We start from the raw sequence: 11,382 nt of genomic DNA, 5'->3' as shown, positions 1-11,382 counted from the left end.
ACTCGGTGACTGCTTTGTTGAACACTCAATCTACCTAGGCCCACAGGATCTCCTGTTTGTCAACCATTTCAAATCCCCTTCCCCTTCCCATACTGACCTTTCTGTCCTGGGCCTCCTCTATTGCCAGAGTGAAGCCATGCACAAATTGGAGGAACAGCATCTCATATTTCGCTGACAAACCCAGTGGTATTAACATTGAATTCTCTACTTTTTATTAACTACCCCTTATACTCTCTTCCCGCCCATTTTGCTCCACCCTAGTCTGTTTAGCTGCAGTAACTCAGCGAGTCAGGCAGCATCTCTGGAGCATCTCTGGAGAAAAGGAATAGGTGATGTTTAATAAAAGTTTCCAACGGTGATGGAAAGACTGGAGGAAAGACTAGTTGCTAAGAGCTCTCTTATACCTGCATTAAGGAGGCAATTCAACACCTGAGCAATTACAAACGCCTGTGAAGCCATGTGCCCCAAACATTATGGTGCCCTGAAATGGGGGGGACTATGTATAAACAACTGTAATTTCTGCATGGTGAAACCAAAATGTATAAAAATACCCTTTAATCAAATCTGACAATATGCACTTTAACCACATGTGATTTTTTTAATTACAAATCTCAAATTGTGCGTACAGAGGCAAATAAATAAATGATGGGTCTTTGTCCCAAACATTATGGAGGGCACTGTACATAAATTTGATAGGCCACAAGCATAATCAAGGATGAGCTGCACCCTGGCCACTCCATCTTCTCCCTTCTCCCATCCGCCAAGAGGTACAGAAGTGTGAAACACATCTCCAGATTCAGGGACAGTTTCTTCCCAGCTGTTATTAGGCAACTGAACCATCCTACCAATAACTTGAGCGCAGTCTTGAACTACTATCGACCTCATTGGAGACCCTGGGACTATCATTGATCAGACTTTATCTTGCACTAAACGTTATTCATGTTATTCCCTTTATCATATATCTGTACACTGTGGATGGCTTGATTGTAATCAGGTATTGTTTTTCCGCTAACTGGTTAGCTTGCAAAAAAGCCTTTCACTGTACTTCGTGACAACAAACTAAACTAAACATAAAATAAAAAGGAAGCATCTATATACAATAGCAGTGAGATATTAAAAAGGATTTATAATAATTGGTAGTGGAATTAGTTTAGTTTATTGTCACGTGTACAGAGGTACAGTGAAAAGCTTTTTGTTGTACGCTATCCAGTCAGGGACAAAACTATACATGATTACAATTGAGCCATCCACTATATAGATACAAGGTAAAGGGTATAATGTTTAATGCAAGATAAAGCCCAGTGAAGTCTGATTAAAGATCCTTCCTTCCTTCTCACCCTCACCCCCCATCAGTCTGAAGAAGGGTTTCGGCCCGAAACGTCGCCTATTTCCTTCGCTCCATAGATGCTGCTGCACCCGCTGAGTTTCTCCAGCAATTTTGTGTACCTTCGATCTTCCAGTATCTGAAGTTCCTTCTTGAACACTGATTAAAGATAGTTTGATGGTCTCCAATGAGGTGGATGGGAGGTCAGGACCACTCTCTAGTTGGTGTGAGGATGGTTCAGTTGCCAGTTAGAGGAGAGGCAAGGAACATGTTCTGCACTGAGACAAGCATGGATCTGGAAAACAGTGACTGGAATACTCTTGAGACAGAAACTTTAATCACATTTAAACAAAAGTAAACAAAAAGCTGGAGAAACTCAGTGGGTCAGGCAGCATCTATGGAGAAAAGGAATAGGTGATGTTTCAGGCCGAGACCCTTCTTCAAAAAGTACTTGGCTGTGCATTGTAGGTCTACAGACCAAACAGTGGAGGGTGGGATTGGCTTGTGTAACTTTCCCCACCCACACGGATATATTACCCCGATAGCCTGCAGCATTGTACAGTTCCCGACTCCTGGACGTGTGAGATGGTGAAGAGTTATAGGCTGAAGGTGGTACTTGCGAGGAACAGTTCTTGAGAAGTCGGTGTATATTTCGGAATCAATGCTTAAATCGAACGCAGATGAACATCAAAAGCTGGACACAAAAAGCGGACCAGGCAGCATCGCCAGAGAAAAGGAACAGGTGACATTTCGGGTCGACACCCTTGCTCAGACTGAGAGTTAGATGAAAGGGAAACAAGAGATATAGAAGTCACAAAGGACAAATGAATGAAAGCAAAAAGTAATGATGTTCAATGAAAGGTGGACACACAATGGTCCACTGTTCACAAGTTACAGGAGTAGAATTAGGCCAGTCGGCCCATCCAGTCTACTCCGCCATTCAATCATGGCTGATCTCTGCCTCTTAATCCCATTTTCCTGCCTTCTCCCCATAACCCTGACACCCGTTCTAATCAAGAACTTGTCTATCTTTGCCTTAAAAATATCCACTGCCTTGGCCTCCACAGCCCTCTGTGGCAATAAGATTAATTACCCTCTGACTAAAGAAGTTCCTCCTCACCTCCTTTCTAAAAGAGCGCCCTTTAATTCAGAGGCTATGACCTCTGGTCCTAGACTCTCCCACCAGTGGAAACATTCTCTCCACATCCACTCTATTTTGCCTTTCACTATTCTGTAAGTTTCAATAAGGTTCCCCCTCAACCTTCTAAACTCCAGTGCTGTCAAACGCTCATCATATGCTAACCCACTCATTCCTGGGATCATTCTTGTAAACCTCCTCTGGACGCTCTCCAGAGCCAGCACATCCTTCCTCAGACATGGGGCCCAGATTTGCTCACCGTACTGCAAAATCAGCTTTATAGAGCCTCAGCATTACATCTCTGTTTTTGTATTCTAGTCCTCTTGATATAAATGCTAGCATTGAATTTGCCTTCCTTTCTACCTATTCGACTTGCAAATTAACTATTTGGGAGTCCTGCACCAGCACTGCAAATTCCCTTTGCTCCCCTGATTTCTGGATTCTCTCTCCATTTAGAAAATAATCTACACCTTTATTCTTATTACCAAAATGCATGACTCCACACTTTGCTACACTGAATTTGATCAGCTACTGCTCTGCCCACTCTCCCAACCTGTCCAAGTCTTTCTGCAGAGTCCTTGCCTCCTCTACACTGCCTGCCCCCTCCACCTATCTTAGCATCATCTGCAAACTTGGCCACAAAGTCTTCAATCCCCTTATCCAAAGCATTAATATACAACGTGAAGAGAAGTGACCCCAGGCATCGACCCTTACAGAACTCCACTAGTCACTGGCAGCCAAACTGAAAAAGTGCCTTTTATTATGCCATCTCTTTAAAAATGCCATCTCCTTGTTACCATCTCTAAACCCATGTTCTGCTGATGATCTTGTAGATAACTTTAATTCCAAAATTGTGAAAGTTATAGATGTCATTGCACCTGTTACGGTTAAAACGATTTCTGGTAGGCAAAAGGCACCCTGGAGAAAAGCTGCTTTTGCAACGGCCCAGAAAAGAGAATGCCGGAAAGCTGAACGCATCTGGCGGAAAACAAAACTTCATATTCACCATGACATCTATAAATAGAGCCTCCATGCCTACAAATTAGACTTAAAAAGTGCTAGAGAAACATTTTTCTCCAATATCATTAACAACAACACTAATAAGGCAAAAACCCTATTTGCAACTGTTGACAGACTGACCAACCCCCCAACGCAAATACCACCTGAACTCCATTCCACGCAGAAGTGCAATGAGTTTGCATTATTTTATACAGAAAAAATTGAAGGCATCAGACGTGCCATCAATATCTCCGCTTCAAACAAAAACGTTTAGGCAAAAGCAAAGCAATGATGACGTGGCAATGATACGGACATGCTTTTAATGTCATAGCTTCCAACACACTCTGCAAGACAGGAAAAACTCACTGTGGAAACAATTGAGGGAGGCAGTGCAACTGGCAACGGCTTCAGCCATCACACCTGCTGACCCAACAGGTCTGCACTTGCTTTAAAACTGTTGTGGAAACTACCAACTAAGGCCATCCACCTGCTGCCTTGATGCTTTACCTACCAACTTATTTAAGAATGTTTTTGACTGCCTAGCAATAGACAAACTGCAAATAGTTAACAGCTCTCTTCAATCAGGCAATTTCCCAAAAGCCTTGAAAACTGCAGTTATTAAACCTCTTTTAAAAAAGCGGAGCCTAGATGCCTCTATTATTAACAACTATAGACCAATATCAAACCTATCTTTCATAAGTAAAATCATTGAGAAAGTTGTCCTCCAGCAACTTAATCACTTCCTGGCTTCAACTGGCTGCTACGACAACTTCCAGTCAGGATTTCGACCTCTTCATAGCACCGAGACCGCCCTTATTAAAGTTGTAAACGACATCCGTCTTAACACAGACTCTGGCAAAGTTTCAATATTAATGCTATTAGACCTCAGTGCTGCATTCGACACTGTTGATCACTCAATACTTTTGGACAGGTTGGAAAAATGGGTGGGGCTTTCAGGCACAGTCTTAAGTTGGTTCAGGTCATATCTACAAGATAGGAACTATTTTGTTTCCATTGGTGACTTTGTATCAGAACCAACCAACGTGACGTGTGGAGTCCCGCAAGGTTCGATCTTAGGGCCCTCTTTATCCAACATCTACATGCTCCCACTAGGGCAAATCATGCGAAATAATAATATTGACCACCACTGCTATGCCGATGACACTCAAATCTATGTAGCGCTATCACCAAATGACTATCGCCCCATAGATCTGCTGTGCCAGTGCATTGAGCAAGTCAAAGACTGGATATGCCAAAATTTCCTCCAACTAAATAAGGACAAAACGGAGATAATTGTTTTTTATTGCTAAAAAAGAAAGACTTAAAGTAACCCAACACCTTCACTCTCTGTCCCTGAAAACTTCAAACAAAGCCAGAAATCTTGGGGTTATTATGGATTCAAGTTCAAGTTCAAGATCAAGTGAGTTTATTGTCATGTGTCCCTGTATAGGACAATGAAATTCTTGCTTTGCTTAAGCACACAGAAAATAGTAGGCATTTACTACAAAACAGATAAATGTGTCCATATACCATGATATAAATATATACACACATGAATAAATAAACTGGTAAAGTGCAAATAACAGAAAGTGGTTATTAATAATCAGAGTTTTGTCCGAGCCAGGTTTAATAGCCTGGTGGCTGTGGGGAAGTAGCTATTCCTGAACCTGGTTGTTGCAGTCTTCAGGCTCCTGTACCTTCTACCTGAAGGTAGCAGGGAGATGAGTGTGTGGCCAGGATGGTGTGGGTCTTTGATGATACTGCCAGCCTTTTTGAGGCAGCGACTGCGATAAATCCCCTCGATGGAAGGAAGGTCAGAGCCGATGATGGACTGGGCAGTGTTTACTACTTTTTGTAGTCTTTTCCTCTTCAGGGCGCTCAAATTGCCGAACCAAGCCACGATGCAACCGGTCAGCATGCTCTCTACTGTGCACCTGTAGAAGTTAGAGAGAGTCTTCCTTGACAATCCGACTCTCCATAATCTTCTCAGGAAGTAGAGGCCGGTCAGATTTACATTTCGACAGTCACATCAAATCAGTAACAAAATCGGCCTACTATCACCTCAAAAATGTAGCAAGATTAAGAGGTCTCATGTCAGCTCAAGACTTAGAAAAACTTGTAGATGCCTTTATTACTAGTAGGCTAGATTATTGTAACGGTCTCCTTGCAGGTCTTCCGAAAAAAACTGTCAGGCTGCTACAGCTTGTTCAGAACGCTGTTGCTAGAGTTCTAATAAAGACCAAAAAATTTGAACACATTACACCAATTCTTAAATCCTTACATTGGCTCCCTGTATGTCAGAGAATTGATTTCAAAATCCTGCTGCTCACCTATAAATCACTACATGGTTTAGGACCAAAGTATATCACTGACATGCTTCCACTATATAAGCCTTCTAGACCGCTAAGATCTTCTGAAACCAATCTGTTAGTGATTCCCAGAGTAAATACAAAACATGGGAAAGCAGGATTTAGTTACTATGCAACAAATAGCTGGAATAAACTTCCTGAAGATTTAAGACTTGCCTCAACTTTGACCACTTTTAAAACAAGACTGAAAACTTTTATGTTTACTTTAGCTTTCAGCTAAATCTTAACTACATTGCACTTTTAACTTTTGCACTTTTTATAATGCATTTTTAATTTTGCTTTTATTTTCTTTTAATTCTTCTATTTTATTTCATTTTATTATTTCATTTTATTGTATGACATGTTTTTATGTGAAGCACTTTGAGTCTGCCTCGTGTATGAAATGTGCTATATAAATAAAGTTGCCTTGCCTTGCCTATTGCAACTCCTTTTATCCAGCCGACCCGCTATCCGTGCTAGTATCTTCTCTTTAATACCATAGGCCCCCATCTTCCCTAGCAGCCTGACGTACGGCACCTTATCGAAGGCCTTCTGAAAATCTAAGTAAACAACATCTACAGCCTCCCCTCTGTCTGTCTAGCCATTAACTTCCTCAAAGAACTCCAGCAGATTTGTCAGGCAAGATCTCCCTTCACAAAACCATGCTGACATCGACCTAATGTATCATGAATCTCCAAGTACTGCGTAACCTAATCCTTTATAATTGACTCTCAAATCTTACCAACCACCGAAGTCAGGTTAACCGGCCTATAGTTTCCGCTCTTCTGCTTTGCTCCTTTCTTATTCAGCTGGGCGATATTCGTAACTTTCCAATCTTCAGAAAACAGAAACATAGAAACATAGAAAATAGGTGCAGGAGTAGGCCATTCAACCCTTCGAGCCTGCACCGCCATTCAATATGATCATGGCATACAACTCAGTATCCTGTACCTGCCTTCCCTCCATGCCCCCTAATCCCTTTAGCCACAAGGGCCACATCTAACTCCCTCTTAAATGTAGCCAATGAACTGGCCTCAACTACCTTCTGTGGAAGAGAATTCCAGAGATTCACCACTCTCTGTGTGAAAAATGTTTTTCTCATCTTGGTCCTAAAAGATTTCCCCCTTATCCTTAAACTGTGACCCCTTGTTCTGGACTTCCCCAACATCGGGAACAATCTTCCTGCATCTAGCCTGTCCATCCCCTTAAGAATGTTGTAATTTTCTATAAGATCCCCCCCTCAATCTTCTAAATTCTAGCGAGTACAAGTCAAGTCTATCCAGTCTTTCTTCATATGGAAGTCCTGACATCCCAGGAATCAGTCTGGTGAACCTTCTCTGCACTCCCTCTATGGCAAGAATGTCCTTCCTCAGATTAGGAGACTAAAACTGTACGCAATACTCCAGGTGTGGTCTCACCAAGGAACCACCCCTAACTCTAGTGATTTTTGAAATATCACAACTAATGCCTCCACAATCTCTGAGACCACTTCCTTCAGAACCCTGGGGTGCAGTCCATCCGGTCCAGGTGACTTATCCACCCTCAGACCTTTCAGATTTCCTAGCCCCTTCTCCTAAGGAAACACCACTGCACTAACTTCCAGCTCCTGACTCTCTAGGCTTGCAGGCACACTGCTGGTGACTTCAACTGTGAAGGCTGATGCAAAAAAGGTTCTTCAATTCCTCTGCCATTTCTTGGTTTCCCATTATCATTCTCTAGCGGCCCAACGTCCACTCTTGCCTCTTTTTTACTCTTTATATATCCGTAGAAACTCTTGCTATCCTCTTCGATATTATTGGCGAGCTTACATTTGTACTACACCTTGTCCTTTTAGTTACCTTTAGTTGTTCTTTAAAACCGTCCCAATCCTCTGGCTTCCCACTAATCTTTGCAATGTTGAATGCCTTCTCTTTTGCTTTTATCTTGTCCTTGACCTCCCCTGTCAGTCATGGTAGACTTATTCTCCCCCTGGAATCTTTCTTCCTCTTTGGAATGAAATGATCCCGCACATTCCGAATTATCCGCAGAAATTGCTGCCATTGATGTTCCACCATCATCCCTGCTAAGGTCCTTTTCCAGTCGACTTTGGCCAGCTCCTCCCTCATGCCTCTGTTGTAATACCGGAAAATCCGATTTCACCTTCACCATTTCAAATTGTAGGTTAAATCTTATATTGTGGTCACTACCTACTAGTGGTTCCTTTACCTCAAGTTCTCTTAATAAATCTGGTTTGTTGCACAACACTAAATCCAGAATTGACTTTTCCCTGGCAGGCTCCACTACAAGCTGCTGTAAGAAACCATCTCGGAGGCACTATACAAATTCTCTCTCTTGGGGTCCAGAACCAACCTGATTTTCCCAGTCTACCTGCATATTGAAATCTCCCACGACCACTGTAGCATTGTCTTTCCGACACGCCGATTTTATTTCTTGATACAACTTGTACCCTGTATCCTGGCTAATGTTTGGGGGCCTGTAAATAACTCCCTTTAGAATCATTTCACCCTTGCAGTTTTGCAGCTCTACCCACAGGGACTACATCTTCTGATCCTATGTCACCTTTTGTTAAGGACTGAATGTCATTCCTTACCAGCAGCGCTACCCCACCTGCTCTGCCCACCCATCTGTCCTTGCGATAGGATGTGTAGCCATGAATATTTAGCTCCCAGCTCCGATCCTCTTGCAGCTACATCCCCGTAATGCCTACACCATCCATCATACCTGCCAATTTCCAACTGTGCTACAAGCTCATCCACTTTGTTCCTTATGCGACGTGCATACAAATATAAGACCTTCAATTCGGTGTTCACCACCCCCTCCTCTCACAGCCGATTTTACCCGACCTTACTCTCTTCCCCCTTTCTGTGTACTTATCCAAACTTTCTGCCCTGTTATTTCTGGAGACGTCCCTGACCTTTCCTGCACTCTCCTTCCCGTTAACTCCACGAACACGTTTCCACGTTGCTGACCCCACCCCTGCACTATTTTGATTAAACCCACCCATGATGTAGCACTAACAAACCTGCCTGTTATGCTGGCTGTGGCTGTGGGGAAGGTGATAATGAGTTATATACACAGTGATACTCAACAGGATGACAGTGAAACTAGTACCACGACTTGGGTTTACGTAGATACATAGACAATAGGTGCAGGAGTAGGCCATTCGGCCCTTTGAGCCAGCACTGCTATTCAATGTGATCATGGCTGATCATCCACAATCAGTATTCCGTTCCTGCCTTCTCCCCATATCCCTTGATTCCACCAGCCCTAAGAGCTCTATAACTCTATTTTGAATGCATCCAGTGAATCGGCCACCCCTGGCTTCTGAGGCAGAAAAATTCCACAAATTCACAACTCTCTGGGTGAAAATGCTTTTCCTCATCAACGTTCTAAATGGCCGACCCCTTTTTCTTAAAATGTGGCCCCTGGCTCTGGACTCCCCCAACATCAGGAACATGTTTCCTGCCTCTAGTGTGTCCAATCCCTTAGTTATTTTATATGTTTCTATAAGATTGCCTCTCATCCTTCGAAATTCCAGTGAATTTAGTTTGGAAGTGACGGAGAGAGAGGGGATGCAAGGATTACTTGAAGTGAGTTAAATTAATATTCATACCGCACATTTCAGGACCCAGAAAAGTGGTATTCAGGAGCAAATCTGTGTCCATGAGTTTTAATGTGAAAGGCTCAGATGTCCCCCTCCCTCCGTCTGCTCCTCACTTCACCTCATCTGCAGCAGGATGTCCTCTGGGAACCTGATTTCAACACAATTCCCCTGTGTTGAGGCTGCTGGCAACTTGGCAACAAAACCTACGCACAATGAGTAAAGCGAGTTCACGTTTCCAAAAGCAGTTTCTCAACACTGACATCTCCATTCTCCTGTAGGGACTGAAAAATGATCCTTTACTTCAGTTTGTGTAGGAAGGAACGGCAGATGCTGGTTTACTCCGAAGATAGACACAAAATTCCGGACTACCTCAGCGGAACAGGCAGTATCTCTGGAGGGAAGGAATAGGTAACGTTTCAGGTTGAGACCCTTGTTCAGGCTCCAGTCTGAAGAAGGGTCTCGACCAGAAACGTCACCCATTCTTTCTTCCAGAGATGCTGCCTGTTCCGCTGAGCACTCCAGCTTTTTATGTCTATCTTTACTTCAGTTTGACTGTCTGTGCCAACTCACTGGATAACAACACACACCTCCTAGTCAGACACTGGTTGGTTTAAGTCCCACTCCAGAGACTTTCTATTGAGGGAGTGTGGAGTTGTTGAACGTGTTGTCTTGCAGATGGTGCATTAGATTGAAATCTTAGTCGATGGCATGGAACAAAGCCGAATACTTCAGGCCATTAGACTAGCGAGTCATACAGTTTGGGAACATTCCTTTCAGCCCAATTTGCCCACACCAATTAACATGTCTCATCTACACTAGTCCCACCTGCCAGCATTTGGTCAATATCCCTCTAAACCTGTCCTATCTATGTACTTATGTAAATGTTTCTTAAACATTGCTAGTTACTTTAGACTTTAGAGATACAGTGCGGAAACAGGCTCTACAGATCGCCAAGTCCCCGCCAAACAGCGATCACCCCGTACACTAGCAGCATCCTACACTCTAGGGACAATTAACCTATAAACCAGGGCGTCTTTGGAGTGTGGGAGGGAAACGGAGCACGCGGAGGAAACCCATGTGTTGACAGGGAAAGCAAACAAACCCCATTGATAGCACGTGTAGTCAGGGTCGAATCTGGGTCTCTGGCGCTGTAAGGCAGCAACTCTACCCCTGCGCCACTGTGCTGCCCCATATTTTGAGTCCATAGCCAGAACCTTTTCTGCAGGGTGGAAGTGTCAAAGACCTGAGGGCATAGTTTTGTGCGATGAACAAGGTTCAGTTTAGTTTTGTTTAGAGACACAGCAGGGAAACAAGCACTTGGAGCCACCGAGTCCACACTGACCAGCGATCACCCATTCACCCTAGTTTTACATTATCCCAATTAAGGGGCAATTTCACAGTCAACTAACCTACAAACCAGCACCTCTTTGGGATGTGGGAGAGAACCGGATCACCTGGAGGAAACCCACGCAGTCACAGGGGTAATGTCCAAACCAAAAATGGACTTTATTCGGAAGTTAGACACAAAATGATGGAGTAACTCAGCAGGACAGGCAGCATCTCTGGAAAAAATGAATGGGTGACGTTTTCTTCCCGGCTGTTATCAGGCAACTGAATCATCCTACCACAATCAGAGAGCAGTGCTGAACTACTATCTACCTCATTAACAACCCTCGGGCTATCCTTGATCAGATTTTGCTGGCTTTACCTTACACTAAACGTTATTCCCTTGTGTATCTATACATGGCGTGGGGGAACCACTGTGGGGGGGGGGGGGGGACAAAAGGGGGAGCGGGCGTGAATTGTAACTTTGTCAGTGCTGTAGGTGGCTGCTATCTGTATACATTGCGTAAGCAAACAAAGAATGTGAGTGTGCCTACTAAAGTATTCCTATTCTTACACTGTAAATGGGTCGATTGTAATCAGCTATTGTCTTTCCGCTGACTGGTTGCATGCTACAAAAAGCCTT

The sequence above is a fragment of the Leucoraja erinacea genome, chromosome 29 (genome assembly GCF_028641065.1).
Source record: "Leucoraja erinacea ecotype New England chromosome 29, Leri_hhj_1, whole genome shotgun sequence".
NCBI classification, from domain to species: Eukaryota; Metazoa; Chordata; class Chondrichthyes; order Rajiformes; family Rajidae; genus Leucoraja; species Leucoraja erinaceus.
This window is presented reverse-complemented; position numbering follows the sequence as displayed.